Source organism: Salvelinus fontinalis, chromosome 33, assembly GCF_029448725.1.
Source record: "Salvelinus fontinalis isolate EN_2023a chromosome 33, ASM2944872v1, whole genome shotgun sequence".
NCBI classification, from domain to species: Eukaryota; Metazoa; Chordata; class Actinopteri; order Salmoniformes; family Salmonidae; genus Salvelinus; species Salvelinus fontinalis.
This window is the reverse complement of record NC_074697.1, coordinates 32,207,825-32,222,800: the sequence shown is the minus strand read 5'-3', so window position 1 is coordinate 32,222,800 and position 14,976 is coordinate 32,207,825. Positions and strand designations below refer to the sequence as shown.

General features: G+C 44.9%; 1 protein-coding gene across 3 annotated transcripts in view; it reads right to left on the bottom strand.

Annotated features, from left to right (window-relative positions):
* The window catches only part of LOC129832046 (LIM domain kinase 1-like), an 84,202-nt gene that overhangs the window by 32,021 nt on the left and 37,205 nt on the right, over positions 1 to 14,976 (bottom strand). The gene's annotated exons all lie outside the window — the stretch shown is intronic.

Here is a 14,976-nt window from a genome sequence, read left to right as displayed (position 1 = left end):
GTAACCTACAGGTAACTGCCAACATAAAGGAACTCTATTGGCAGTTACATGTATATCATTAATTGAAATGGCCATTGTAAATATCCCAGACTGTGCCTTTAAGAACACAGTAATGGTTAATATTCTCTGCTCTTCAAATGTAAAACATGAAGCAGAGGAACATAACGCATCACCACATCACACCATAACATGATAACGTGATTACTTGCTGAACACAGTGACCATTGTGGAGTGCCAGACCAGGCCAGGGCGTGGCGGGGGTGTGTTTACATGTTATTTAGGGACTGTAGCATCAGTGATCCTGTCCAGGTGCTATAGTCACAGACAGACAGCAATCTTGGTTTCAGGCTGGATGACTGTCCCTGCTGTCCCATTTGTTTGCTCACTCTATTATCTCTCTAGCTCTCTCCTTCTCTTACTCACCTTTTCTCTCTGTGTCGGACTTTCCCTCTTTCTCTCACCTCAGTCCATCGCTCGCCCCCCTTCCTCTCTCCCCCCCTCTCTCTTATACCAGCTGCTGCCTGGGGCCATCTGACTCGGCAGATGTTAATAGAGAAAGGCGGGGCATCTGCAGTGTCTGATGGACCTCACATCAAAAACGTACACAACCGATTGAGGATGTGTCTGAAATGGCACATATGGGCCCTGGTCAAAAAAGTTGTGCACTTCATAGGGAATAGGGCTTCATTTCAGACTCAGTCTAATGCAGCCTGAATGCTTCAGAGCAGCCCAGCCAACCACCCAAAAGGTGACAGGACAGATAACTGGTCCATTGAACAGTCACATCACCTACATGTAACCAGGCGGTCACAACCAGACAGCCAAATCTAATAAGGCATCTAGGCTAAAACTAACCAGGCGGCAAGACTGGCTGACTGTTATGAAGCTTTATTGTCTATATCTGAAAGGCCTGGTAGAGAGGCTAATTCTTACCAGGGAGTAAAAAGGTTACTACCCAACTGATTGACTCATTCAAAGAAGTATCCATACTAACCCAAACCAGACAGTTTAAATAAAAATACCAAATGGATAGAGCAGTCTGAAAACCATTGGTAGTCATGTTTTTTCATAGAATCCGTTCCTTCCTCTCTGCACTACGACAGCCTAAGGAGTGACAAAAAGTTTTTTAAAAAAGGAGTACAAAATTAAACACTACAGAGAGCCTGTGTCTTCAGGAGGGAAGACAGGCAGACGTCAGCGGTGGAGTGCTGGACAATGTTATTGATGCTCTCCTTCAAAATGTAGCTTTGTGGATGAATAAAATGTTGCTGTTTGAAGCTAACAAAGACAACCCACTGAGACCAGTCACATAACACACCATGTTTGGGAAAAAAAATCCATGGAGGTGGTTTCCATTTTTAAATGAAGTTGTTTGAAACAGGTTTCTACTGGGGAGGAATGTAAATGTGCCACGACATATAATATCATTGGAAAACCCCAATAAAAAGCTAATAATATTGAATCTGAAAAGGTACAAAAATGTCATAAATGATGGTGTTCTCATTGAAGCCGCTCATCAAAGTGTCAGAGGGGGTTGAAGTTTATATTGTTGTGCGTGGATACGTGTGAATATGCAAAGATCTCTCCATCCTATGGTGTGGGATGGAAAATGTTAACTAAGTCATTGTAGGAAGGCAAACAAGACAAGGCAGGGAGGTCATGGTAAGTCAATTCCATCTCACTATAACCTTACACTTCCTTCCTGCTAAGCCCCCTTTCTATATTTCACACACACTCCTGTTGCTCAACCTATATGTTGACATGCTGAAACCCTTACAGTAACTCTAGCCTACTTTCCAACAAACCCCAGGCATATCTGATCAGACACAAACAAAACAACTCCCACCCAAACTTCACAATCTGACACTTTTGTTCACTGACTATTGCTCAATCACCATGGTCACAAACTGAACATCTTACAGTCTTAATGTCTGAAAGTGAGTGTCTTTCCCAACAGATACTCAAGGTTAATCAGACCATAGAGATGATTATGAGACACTTAGAAAACAACCCTAATCCCACCTAAACAATGTGCTGTCTCACACCAGTGGGAGTTGTTATAAGATGTTGCTAAACTGGGATTGTCCGTGAAATGGAGGGAGATTTCATGTACTGTAAAGTATCTTGAAAAGATGTCTATTTCCCAATATCCATCCACTGATAACAATACTGAAACGATCCTGGCCTTCAAATGTATTATTAACCACCAAAAGGGAGTTCATTCTCTTGGAGTTGTGGTTGTCATGCTTGCCTTGGGGTCATGAAGACCCCGTTAGAATACCTGCAGGGGCATAGCCTACCTACTCCCACCGGACACTGCAACACTATACCAGAGCGGAAGGAATTAAACTAAGCTGTTTGAGAAATTGATAATTTCTCAATGATCCATTCTGAGGCTCTAGACTCATCGAAGGCAGAGTCACAGTGACATGGTGAAAAGTCTCTATTCATGCCGTTCTCTTCTCCTACCCAAACGACCTAATCAATTTAACATTTCAATCAGCAGCCAGACTGAGTCATACCCACATTGCATCACACTGTTTTAGAGTGCTTTCTATGTCCCGGCTCCAACAACCAAAACACTACCCTCTTTCAGAGGATGCAAAATGTGGCCTGAAGAAAAATGCAGTCTGCCCTGTTTGGCTGGCCAGATGCCAAGGGTGGGCAGTGTGGGATTGGACTGCATCACGCCACACGTTCAGAGTGCAGGGGATGAAAATAAGCAGAGGAAATTGACCTTGTCTGCCATTCAGTTTAGTTGGTCAGTCCGTCTGTCTATAACACCATTGGTCTGACATCTTTGTGATAACGTGATTGCCTGACCGTCTTGGTTGAACTGAACCGCGGTCAGACGTCAATCAATAGCTGGCGTCTTTGCACTGAAATGGGAATGTGACTGATACATCTGGCCCTGTAGAGGACTAGGTAATGGGTAGCAGGGCAGGGCAGGGTGAGCGCTAGCTGCCATCTCTGATTCACTTTGGACTCTGCTGACCTCCACTGGGTGGGTTGTTCATTACTGAGTTTGCACTGCAGAGGGTTGAGTGTAATGACACACATACTTGCACGGACACATAGATACACGGACGCATCCAACTCATCCATATATTTATATGTACATATTCTCATTCACCCCATTAGATTTGTGTGTATTACGTAGTTATTGTGCTGACATCCGGTTTGGAGCGAGCGGTCGCATTTGCATTCGCTCTGCAGGTAGTATAAATTTTCATTTCATTTTCATTACATTTCATTATAGTACAACGGTTTAATTTGTCTAACCTTAGCAATTTCTTCTTAGCTAGCTACTTAGCCGTCTGTGTATAAAAGATAATTGCGTAATTATCGTATTCCGTCGTCTATCGTAGTCCACACTGCTATCTGCCCAGCAGCTAGCAAACGTCCACCGTCTACCGAATAGTAGTATAAACTTTTCATTACATTTCATTATAGTACAACGGTCTGATTTTCATTTTCACTACAGTACAACGGTTTGATTTGTTTGATCTTAGCTAGCTACATAGCCGTCTTTGCATCAAACATAATTGTGTAGTTATTGAGGTTCGCCAGCCAGCTATTTTCGCCCTAACGTAACGCAACGTAGCCAAACACTGCTAGCTAGCCAGCTTGCCACCGAATAGCAGCATTGTAGAAACGAGTGCATTACAACGGAACGACTTGATCAGTGTAGTGTTGGCTGACTACACAGTTGTCTTTGCTATCTTTGATTTGTATTTGTTCGATCTTAGCTAGCTACTTAGCTGGCTACATAGCCGTCTTTGTATCGGTGATAATTGTGTAGTTATCAAGGGTCGCTGAGGTTCGCTAGCCAGGTATTCTCGCCCTAACGTAACGTAGTCAACCCTGCTAGCTAGCCAGCTAGCCACCGATTAGCAGCACTGTAGAAACGATTACATTACAACGGAACGACTTGACTTGTGTAGTGTTAGCTAGCTACATAGTTTTCTTTGCTATCTTTTTATCTAAGATAATTGTGTAGCTTTGAGTAATTATCGGTTAGCTAGCCAGCTATTTTTCGCCTGCCGCGCTGCCGTCCTCCTACCTAGCCAACACTGCTAGCTAGCCAACTTCTACCGAATAGCAGCACTGTAGAAACTTACATTACAACGGAACGACTTGATTAGCGTAGTGTTAGCTAGTTGTCTTTCCTGTCCTTGTATCCATGATAATTGTGTAGTTTAGAGAAATTTAGTGAAATTGTCGAGGTTACCTAGCCAGCTTCACTTTCAACAACGTAGCCACTGCTAGCCAGGCTACTTCACCAGCCAGCAGTACTATATCATTTTAGTCAATAAGATCTTGTATTTTATTCTTATTTTTTGCAACGTAAGCTTAACTTTCTGAACATTCGAGACGTGTAGCCCACTTGTCATTCTAATCTCCTTTGCATTAGCGTAGCCTCTTCTGTAGCCTGTCAACCATGTGTCTGTCTATCCCTGTTCTCTCCTCTCTGCACAGACCATACAAACGCTTCACACCGCGTGGCCGCGCCCACCCTAACCTGGTGGTCCCAGCCCGCACGACCCACGTGGAGTTCCAGGTCTCCGGTAGCCTCTGGAACTGCCGATCTGCGGCCAACAAGGCAGAGCTCATCTCAGCCTATGCGTCCCTCCAGTCCCTCGACTTCCTGGCACTGACGGAAACATGGCTCACCACAGATAACACTGCTACTCCTACTGCTCTCTCTTCGTCTGCCCACGTGTTCTCGCACACCCCGAGACCTTCTGGTCAGCGGGGTGGTGGCACCGGGATCCTCATCTCTCCCAAGTGGTCATTCTCTCTTTCTCCCCTTACCCATCTGTCTATCGCCTCCTTTGAATTCCATGCTGTCACAGTTACCAGCCCTTTCAAGCTTAACATCCTTATCATTTATCGCCCTCCAGGTTCCCTTGGAGAGTTCATCAATGAGCTTGATGCCTTGATAAGCTCCTTTCCTGAGGACGGCTCACCTCTCACAGTTCTGGGTGACTTTAACCTCCCCATGTCTACCTTTGACTCATTCCTCTCTGCCTCCTTCTTTCCACTCCTCTCCTCTTTTGACCTCACCCTCTCACCTTCCCCCCCTACTCACAAGGCAGGCAATACGCTTGACCTCATCTTTACTAGATGCTGTTCTTCCACTAACCTCATTGCAACTCCCCTCCAAGTCTCCGACCACTACCTTGTATCCTTCTCCCTCTCGCTCTCATCCAACACTTCCCACACTGCCCCTACTCGGATGGTATCGCGCCGTCCCAACCTCCGCTCTCTCTCCCCCGCTACTCTCTCCTCTTCCATCCTATCATCTCTTCCCTCTGCCCAAACCTTCTCCAACCTATCTCCTGATTCTGCCTCCTCAACCCTCCTCTCCTCCCTTTCTGCATCCTTTGACTCTCTATGTCCCCTATCCTCCAGGCCGGCTCGGTCCTCCCCTCCCGCTCCGTGGCTCGACGACTCATTGCGAGCTCACAGAACAGGGCTCCGGGCAGCCGAGCGGAAATGGAGGAAAACTCGCCTCCCTGCGGACCTGGCATCCTTTCACTCCCTCCTCTCTACATTTTCCTCTTCTGTCTCTGCTGCTAAAGCCACTTTCTACCACTCTAAATTCCAAGCATCTGCCTCTAACCCTAGGAAGCTCTTTGCCACCTTCTCCTCCCTCCTGAATCCTCCCCCCCCTCCCCCCCCCCTCCTCCCTCTCTGCAGACGACTTCGTCAACCATTTTGAAAAGAAGGTCGACGACATCCGATCCTCGTTCGCTAAGTCAAACGACACCGCTGGTTCTGCTCACACTGCCCAACCCTGTGCTTTGACCTCTTTCTCCCCTCTCTCTCCAGATGAAATCTCGCGTCTTGTGACGGCCGGCCGCCCAACAACCTGCCCGCTTGACCCTATCCCCTCCTCTCTTCTCCAGACCATTTCCGGAGACCTTCTACCTTACCTCACCTCGCTCATCAACTCATCCTTGACCGCTGGCTACGTCCCTTCCGTCTTCAAGAGAGCGAGAGTTGCACCCCTTCTGAAAAAACCTACACTCGATCCCTCCGATGTCAACAACTACAGACCAGTATCCCTTCTTTCTTTTCTCTCCAAAACTCTTGAACGTGCCGTCCTTGGCCAGCTCTCCTGCTATCTCTCTCAGAATGACCTTCTTGATCCAAATCAGTCAGGTTTCAAGACTAGTCACTCAACTGAGACTGCTCTTCTCTGTATCACGGAGGCGCTCCGCACTGCTAAAGCTAACTCTCTCTCCTCTGCTCTCATCCTTCTAGACCTATCGGCTGCCTTCGATACTGTGAACCATCAGATCCTCCTCTCCACCCTCTCCGAGTTGGGCATCTCCGGCGCGGCCCACGCTTGGATTGCGTCCTACCTGACAGGTCGCTCCTACCAGGTGGCGTGGCGAGAATCTGTCTCCTCACCACGCGCTCTCACCACTGGTGTCCCCCAGGGCTCTGTTCTAGGCCCTCTCCTATTCTCGCTATACACCAAGTCACTTGGCTCTGTCATAACCTCACATGGTCTCTCCTATCATTGCTATGCAGACGACACACAATTAATCTTCTCCTTTCCCCCTTCTGATGACCAGGTGGCGAATCGCATCTCTGCATGTCTGGCAGACATATCAGTGTGGATGACGGATCACCACCTCAAGCTGAACCTCGGCAAGACGGAGCTGCTCTTCCTCCCGGGGAAGGACTGTCCGTTCCATGATCTCGCCATCACGGTTGACAACTCCATTGTGTCCTCCTCCCAGAGCGCTAAGAACCTTGGCGTGATCCTGGACAACACCCTGTCGTTCTCCACCAACATCAAGGCGGTGGCCCGTTCCTGTAGGTTCATGCTCTACAACATCCGCAGAGTACGACCCTGCCTCACACAGGAAGCGGCGCAGGTCCTAATCCAGGCACTTGTCATCTCCCGTCTGGATTACTGCAACTCGCTGCTGGCTGGGCTCCCTGCCTGTGCCATTAAACCCCTACAACTCATCCAGAACGCCGCAGCCCGTCTGGTGTTCAACCTTCCCAAGTTCTCTCACGTCACCCCGCTCCTCCGCTCTCTCCACTGGCTTCCAGTTGAAGCTCGCATCCGCTACAAGACCATGGTGCTTGCCTACGGAGCTGTGAGGGGAACGGCACCTCAGTACCTTCAGGCTCTGATCAGGCCCTACACCCAAACAAGGGCACTGCGTTCATCCACCTCTGGCCTGCTCGCCTCCCTACCACTGAGGAAGTACAGTTCCCGCTCAGCCCAGTCAAAACTGTTCGCTGCTCTGGCCCCCCAATGGTGGAACAAACTCCCTCACGACGCCAGGACAGCGGAGTCAATCACCACCTTCCGGAGACACCTGAAACCCCACCTCTTCAAGGAATACCTAGGATAAAGCAATCCTTCTGCCCCCCCCCCCCCCCCCCCCCTTAAAAGATCTGATGCACTATTGTAAAGTGGCTGTTCCACTGGATGTCATAAGGTGAATGCACCAATTTGTAAGTCGCTCTGGATAAGAGCGTCTGCTAAATGACTTAAATGTAAATGTAATGTAAATGTTATTGGGGAATTGTTAGATTACTTGTTAGATCTTACTGCAGTGTCGGAACCAAAAGCATTTCGCTACACTCACATTAACTGCCAACCATGTGTACGTGACAAATAAAACTATGAAATAACACATATGGAATCATGTAGTAAGCAAAAAAAGTGTTAAACAAATAAAAATATATTTTATATTTGAGAGTCTTCAAAGTAGCCACCCTTTGCCTTGATGACAGCTTTGCACACTCTTGGCATTCTCTCAACCAGCTTCATGAGGTATTCACCTGGAATGCATTTCAATTAACAGGTGTGCCTTCTTAAAAGTTAATTTGTGGAATTTCTTTCCTTCTTAATGCATTTGAGCCAATCAGTTGTGTTGTGACAATGTAGGGGGTTATACAGAAGATAGCCCTATTTGGTAAAAGACCAAGCCACAATGTACAAAATAGTACAAATAAAGAAAAACCCTGGAGTGTGTCCAAACTTTGACTGGTACTGTATGTATTAGAGGTTGACCGATTATGATTTTCCAACGCCGATAACGATACCGATTATTGGAGGACAAAAATCTGACGATTTTATTTATTTATTTGTAATAATGACAATTACAAAAATACTGAATGAACACTTGTTTTAACTTAATATAATACATCAATAAAATCAATTTAGCCTCAAATAAATAATGAAACATGTTCAATTTGGTTTAAATAATGCAAAAACAAAGTGTTGGAGAAGAAAGTAAAAGTGCCATGTAAGAAAGCTAACGTTTAAGTTCCTTGCTCAGAACATGAGAACATATGAAAGCTGGTGGTTCCTTTTAACATGAGTCTTCAATATTCCCGGGTAAGAAGTTTTAGGTTGTAGTTATTATAGGAATTATAGGACTATTTCTCTCTATACGATTTGTATTTCATATACCTTTGACTATTGGATGTTCTTATAGGCCCTTTAGTATTGCCAGTGTAACAGTATAGCTTCCATTCCTCTCCTCGCCACTACCTGGGCTCGAACCAGGAACACATCGACAACAGCCACCCTCGAAGCAGCGTTACCCATGCAGAGCATGGGGAACAACTACTCCAAGTCTCAGAGCGAATGACGTTTGAAACGCTATTAGCGCGCACCCCGCTAACTAGCTAGCCATTTCACATCGGTTACACCAGCCTAATCTCGGGAGTTGATAGGCTTGAAGTCATAAACAGCTCAATGCTTGAAGCATTGCGAAGAGCTGCTGGCAAAATGCACAAAAGTGCTGTTTGAATGAATGCTTACGAGCCTGCTGCTGCCTACCACCGCTCAGTCAGACTGCTCTATCAAATCATAGGCTTAATTATAACATAATACACACAGAAATACGAGCCTTAGGTCATTAATATGGTCGAATCCGAAACTATCATCTCGAAAACAAAACGTTTCTTCTTTCAGTGAAATACGGAACTGTTCCGTATTTTATCTAACAGGTGGCATCCACAAGTCTAAATATTACTGTTACATTGCACAACCTTCAATGTTATGTCATAATTACGTAAAATTCTGGCAAATTAGTTCGCAATGAGCCAGGCGGCCCAAACTGTTGCATACACCCTGACTCTGCGTGCAATGAACGCAAGAGAAGTGACACAATTTCACCTGGTTAATATTGCCTGCTACCCTGGATTTCTTTTAGCTAAATATGCAGGTATAAAAATACACTGCTCAAAAAAATAAAAGGGAACACTTAAACAACACAATGTAACTCCAAGTCAATCACACTTCTGTGAAATCAAACTGTCCACTTAGGAAGCAACACTGATTGACAATAAATTTCACATGCTGTTGTGCAAATGGAATAGACAAAAGGTGAAAATTATAGGCAATTAGCAAGACACCCCCCAAAACAGGAGTGATTCTGCAGGTGGTGACCACAGACCACTTCTCAGTTCCTATGCTTCCTGGCTGATGTTTTGGTCACTTTTGAATGCTGGCGGTGCTTTCACTCTAGTGGTAGCATGAGACGGAGTCTACAACCCACACAAGTGGCTCAGGTAGTGCAGTTCATCCAGGATGGCACATCAATGCGAACTGTGGCAAAAAGGTTTGCTGTGTCTGTCAGCGTAGTGTCCAGAGCATGCAGGCGCTACCAGGAGACAGGCCAGTACATCAGGAGACGTGGATGAGGCCGTAGGAGGGCAACAACCCAGCAGCAGGACCGCTACCTCCGCCTTTGTGCAAGGAGGTGCACTGCCAGCGCCCTGCAAAATGACCTCCAGCAGGCCACAAATGTGCATGTGTCTGCTCAAACGGTCAGAAACAGACTCCATGAGGGTGGTATGAGGGCCCGACGTCCACAGGTGGGGGTTGTGCTTACAGCACAACACCGTGCAGGACGTTTGGCATTTGCCAGAGAACACCAAGATTGGCAAATTCGCCACTGGCGCCCTGTGCTCTTCACAGATGAAAGCAGGTTCACACTGAGCACATGAGCACATGTGACAGACGTGACAGAGTCTGGAGACGCCGTGGAGAACATTCTGCTGCCTGCAACATCCTCCAGCATGACCGGTTTGGCGATGGGTCAGTCATGGTCTGGGGTGGCATTTCTTTGTGGGGCCGCACAGCCCTCCATGTGCTCGCCAGAGGTAGCCTGACTGCCATTAGGTACCGAGATGAGATCCTCAGACCCCTTGTGAGACCATATGCTGACACATGCACATTTGTGGCCTGCTGGAGGTCATTTTGCAGGGCTCTGGCAGTGCACTTCCTTGCACTAAGGCGGATGTACCGGTCCTGCTGCTGGGTTGTTGCCCTCCTATGGTCTCCTCCACGTCTCCTGATGTACTGGCCTGTCTCTTGGTAGCGCCTGCATGCTCTGGACACTACGCTGACAGACACAGCAAACCTTTTTGCCACAGTTCGCATTGATGTGCCATCCTGGATGAACTGCACTACCTGAACCACTTGTGTGGGTTGTAGACTCCGTCTCATGCTACCAATAGAGTTAGAGCACCGCCAGCATTCAAAAGTGACCAAAACATCAGCCAGGAAGCATAGGAACTGAGAAGTGGTCTGTGGTCACCACATGCAGAATCACTCCTGTTTTGGGGGGTGTCTTGCTAATTGCCTATAATTTCCACCTTTTGTCTATTCCATTTGCACAACAGCATGTGAAATTTATTGTCAATCAGTGTTGCTTCCTAAGTGGACAGTTTGATTTCACAGAAGTGTGATTGACTTGGAGTTACACTATGTTGTTTAAGTGTTCCCTTTATTTTTTTGAGCAGTGTATTTTATATGACATACATGATTTTTTGTTAACTAGTAAATAGTAGCCTACAGCAAAGTGTGTTTAAATCATTTCTAACTTGTTAACAATTTCTGTTAGTTAGTTTTTGCTACCATGTGGGTTTTAGCTTGCTTGAACCTGCTAACTGAGGTGTGTTAATTCGCCGGTTTCCATACAGGTTTCATTTAAAAACATTTATCTTACAAAGGAGTTGTTTAACTGCCTCCTAGTGAACTGCCTCCTACTCTGTCCCAGATGCTAATATATGCATATTATTATTACTATTGGATATAAAACACTCTGAAGTTTCTAAAACTGTTTGAATGATGTCTGTGAGTATAACAGAATTTATATGGCAGGCAAAAACCTGAGAAAAAATCCAAACAGGAAGTAAGAATTCTGAGACTGGTCAATGTTCAACTCATCGCCGATTCAATTCCCTGTAAGATATGGATCTGTTTGCACTTCCTACGCCTTCCACTAGATGTCAACAGTCTGTAGAACGTGGAATGAAGCTTATACTGTGTTGTGGGGCCGGATGGGAGGGGAATGAGTCAGTGGTCTGGCAGATTGCCAGTTCCTGGTCATGCGCTTTCCTCATGATATCGCCTTGCGTTCCATAACTTCTACAGGCATGAAGGAATGCTCCGGTTGGAACGCTATTGGATATATGATAACAACATCCTGAAGATTGATTCTCTACTTAGTTTGACCAGTTTATTCGACCTGTTATATAACTTTTTGAAGTTTTCGTCCGAGTTCGCCTGCATTGTGCAAGCGTTTGGACATGTGCACTAAACATGCTAGCAAAAGTAGCTACTTAGACATAAGTAATGGACATTATCGAACAAAACAACGAACTAGGATTCCTGGGAGTGCATTCTGATGAAGATGATCAAAGGTAAGGAAATATTTATGATGTAATTTTATATTTCTGTTGACTCCAACATGGCAGAGAAATGTTGTTATGTTTGAGCGCCGTCTCAGATTATTGCATGGTGTGCTTTTTACGTAAAGTTTTTTTGAAATCTGACACAGCGGTTGCATTAAGAACAAGTGTATCTTTAATTATATGTAAAACATGTATCTTTCATCAAAGTTTATGATGAGTATTTCTATTTGACGTGGCTCTCTGCAATTTCTCTGGATATTTTGGAGGCATTTCTGAACATGTCGCCAATGTAAACCGAGATTTGTGGATATAAATATGCACATTATTGAACAAAACATAAATGTATTGTGTAACATGATGTCCTATGAGTGTCATCTGATGAAGATCATCAAAGGTTAGTGATTCATTTTATTTCCATTTCTGCTTTTTGTGACTACTATCTTTTGCTGGGAAAATGGCTGTGTTTTTCTGTGGCTATGTACTGAGCTAACATAATCGTTTGGTGTGCTTTCGCAGTAAATCCTTTTTGAAATCAGACATGTTGGCTGGATTCACAACATGTGTAGCTTTAATTTGGTGTCTTTCATGTGTGATTTCATGAAATATTGATTTTTATAGTAATATATATGAATTTGGCGAAAAAAATAAAAAAAATCTGGCTTTTGGCCAAGTGGGATGCTACCGTCCCACATATCCCAGAGAAGTTAATCTAACTGCTTAACTATTTATCTGTACATGGAATTGTATTTGTTTTTAAAAAACTTTTCCCCCCCTAATCTTTACAGGAAAATACCACGGGCACTATCTGATGTGTGGAGACATTTCACTGCAGCTAATGTAGAAGGAAAAGCTGTGTACATTTGCAAATACTGTGCCAAATCATATGTGAAGAATGCAACAAAGATGTAGAATCTTCTGGCCAAGTTACCTCAGCACTCACAACAAGCAACCTCTGACAAAAGTCCCTCTACCTCTATTCGAGGTGAAAATTATGAATCAGACACCTTAATGACAGCAACAGCTCATGGTCCTCCGGGAATCAGAAGTTTTTTTTGACTCAATGGAGGAATGTAGTCAGAGAAATGCTGATGAATGTCTTGCTTGAGCTGTGTATGCAACTGGTTCACCTCTGATGCTCACAGGCAACGTGTATTGGAAGAGATTTCTGAATGTTCTTCGCCCAGCATACACCCCTCCAACCAGACATGCTTTATCTACTCATTTGGTGGATGCAGAATTCAACAGAGTTCAAATAAAGGTCAAGCAAATCATAGAGAAAGCAGACTGTATTGCAATCATCTCTGATGGGTGATCGAATGTTCGTGGGCAAGGAATAATTAACTATCCTCTCCACCCCTCAACCAGTATTCTACAAGAGCACAGACACAAAGGACAACAGACACACCAGTCTCTACATTGCAGATGAGCTAAAGTCAATCATCAATGACCTTGGACCACAGAAGGTATTTGCACTGGTGACAGACAATGCTGCGAACATGAAGGCTGCTTGGTCTAAACTGGAGGAATCCTGCCTTCTAGGCAGAGTTGCATAGAAAAAGCCATATCTCAGACAGGCCAATAAAAATAAAAGATTAAGATGGGCAAAAGAACACAGACACTGGACAGAGGAACTCTGCCTTGAAGGCCAGCATCCCGGAGTCACCTCTTCACTGTTGACGTTGAGACTGGTGTTTTGCGGGTACTATTTAATGAAGCTGCCAGTTGAGGACTTGTGAAGCGTCTGTTTCTCAAACTAGACACTTTAATGTACATGTCCTCTTGCTCAGTTGTGCTGGTGTAACAGGGTTGGTTATGTTTCCACTTGCCTCTAAAGAAATGTGTATTTGATGTTCAAGCATTCTTATTGGTTAGTTCAACTCTGATAACAATAAGGGGTGTTGTGATTGGCCCCACTTGCAGATAGGGGGAGATCGCGAACGTCAGGTCTTCCCAGTATGAAAATGTGATGCAAGGGGTAGGTCACGTTCTGAATACTGTTTTCTATTTTCTATTTTACAATGTGTACAAGTTTGCTGTACGTTACTGATTTTATACATGTGTGGGTATATGGTACCTGTTAGGGATTGAGGGGCTTTCTGGGATGTGCTTTGGCATATGATTGCTGTAAATAAATTGTGTTAGCTAGCATACACCGATGTCATGGTCACATAAGCCACGGCTAACACAGTTGTCTTCATGCTACAGATTTTGTCATCGACAGCCATCAACACTGTTAAGCCCTGCACAACTAACGTGCTGTTTCCCATTTAACAACAGGTATTTACACATGTTATATTTTGTATTGTATTTTTGTATTTTGTTCGCCCAGTATGAAAATGTGATGCAAGGGATTTTGTCATCGACAGCCATCAACACTGTTAAGCCCTGCACAACTAACGTGCTGTTTCCCATTTAACAACAGCAGAAATAAATGATGCTCAACTGGGACCACTGGCCGAAGTTATTTATTATTAGAAAACACAACACATGGAGAGTACACTATACATCTGTTACACTGGTTAGAGACACAGTTTGTGCTGTTCTGTGAAGGGAGTAGTACACAGCGTTGATCTTCAGTTTCTTGGCAATTTCTCACATGGAATAGCCTTCATTTCTCAGAACAATAATAGACTGACGAGTTTCAGAAGAAAGGTCTTTGTTTCTGGCCATTTTGAGCCTGTAATCGAATCCACAAATGCTGATGCTCCAGATACTTAACTAGTCTAAATAAGGCCAGTTTTATTGCTTCTTTAAATCAGCACAACAGTTTTCAGCTATGCCAACACAATTGCAAACGGGTATCTAATGAACATGAATGAATGTGTGTGTGTGTGTGTGTGTGTGTGTGTGTGTGTGTGTGTGTGTGTGTGTGTGTGGCTGGAATTACTTGTGTCTGTCACTCCTCCTAACACCTTGGGAGGGAGGGTGAACAATCAATTTTTCATACCTCAGATATGCCATGTCACCTCGTTCTCTTGCAGCCTTTATAGCTGGTATTAGTTCCTTTCTTCTTTGACGGACTGCATCTGAGATGATGAAGATGAAGGGCCATTTAAGGCATTTTGCTTTTTCAAGGACTGCAAGCTTATCCTTGAACCTGAGGAATTTCACTACAGTTGGCCTTGGTCTGGTTCCATTGGTACCACCATTGGCACCACTAGAGACCCCTGGCTTCACAGACAGGTGAGCACGTTCCAGTTCAACATGTTGATCCGATTGTAGCTCCTCAGAAAACAGCTTTCGAACTTTGTCCTCTGATTCAGCCCATGTCTCACTTTGGCTCTCCTGGAT